Raw genomic sequence first — 1385 nt, 5'->3', positions numbered from 1 at the left:
GAGGAAAAAATGGTTTCCCATACTGCCTAATGGAGTAACAACCCATACTGTAGGCCTGGTTAAGCCCCACTGGTGTTCACCCAGCATGTAAGATGGTTTAAAATTAGTGCTCGTGTCTCTGTGTTAGAATAGAAGCCACTTTCACCTCTATAAAATATGATTTTATAACTGCTTGTTCAGTATTGCTACCTTTCTATTTCTTGCTGCTCACCACCAAGGTGATAAGTATTTTATTTAGTTTTATAGCTTTTGAAGCTCAATAAGTCCATCCTATTCCTCCCTAGCCTTTCTAGGGCTTAATTTTACATGAAGAAAAGGTTTGTAAGAAGGAAAATAATTCACTGTGCACAACACATTATAGATGAACTACCTCTCCTACCTTTCAAGAACAGTTGAACATTTGGTGGCCCCTGCCTGGCTGAAGAAACTGTGGTGCTTGTGCGTGCCCATCTATATAAGACAACTTCCTGTGCTGTTCTGTACAAGCTTGCCTTTGCCAAATGCTGCACTAAAAATTTATTGAGAAAGGAAGCATCGAAGCAGACTTGTAATGCTCTGTTCCTGCTGTGTTCAGGGGAAATTAGACTTTGAGTAGTCCAGAAATGTCTACTGATTTCTTTATTTCTTACCACCATAGATCTTTCCAACTTCCCATTTGAAACACATTTTATTAAAAAAATCTGGCCATGAATGTGGATTTCTACTTTTGCCTATGCTCCTTAAGCGTGTTGCAGTTTCAGTGTATGCAGGCATCAGGTAAGCTCCTCTTTTGCTTAGTCGTTACGGTTCTGTCTTGATCCCAAATAATATTGCATATTCTTCAGTCTCTGACATCTTCTTGCTGTTCAGGTGTGTTTCCTTGGTTTTCACGATCAGATGCTCAGTTTAAATTTTCTCAAGGCAGTTGAAAGTCTGAAATGCTGTTGAATCAAGGTCAGTTTTAATTCAGAAATAAGCACCTTTGTGTGTCAGCTATTGCAAAGTCAAACCAAGGTGAGAACTGACCTTTTATTTGCAGGGAAAAAAGGCTAGTGCATGTTCTCACCATGTTGGCAATTCTTAAATGTTCTTAAGACAATCTTCACTACAAACATCTTATTTTCAAATGGGTATTTTGGCAGTCAGAGGAAACTCTGGTACCCAAGGTTACACAATACGCATCAGATGTTCTGAAATAGTCATGTCCTGATACAATTTGTTTCTGAAATGGGACTCTTCTTCTTATCTTTTAAATAAGATTTGTGATCTTTTTTCTTGATTTTACCATGGAGAATATTACACCTCATCTTATGAGCAGATAATGGAGCGGAGAGAATGCAAGAAGCCTTTCCCTAAGCACAAATCATCATGTTGCAGAGACCAGCAGAAACTCTCAGCAGCACTGG

The sequence above is a fragment of the Eurypyga helias genome, unplaced genomic scaffold (assembly GCF_000690775.1).
Source record: "Eurypyga helias isolate BGI_N326 unplaced genomic scaffold, ASM69077v1 scaffold20214, whole genome shotgun sequence".
Taxonomy (NCBI): Eukaryota; Metazoa; Chordata; class Aves; order Eurypygiformes; family Eurypygidae; genus Eurypyga; species Eurypyga helias.
This window is presented reverse-complemented; position numbering follows the sequence as displayed.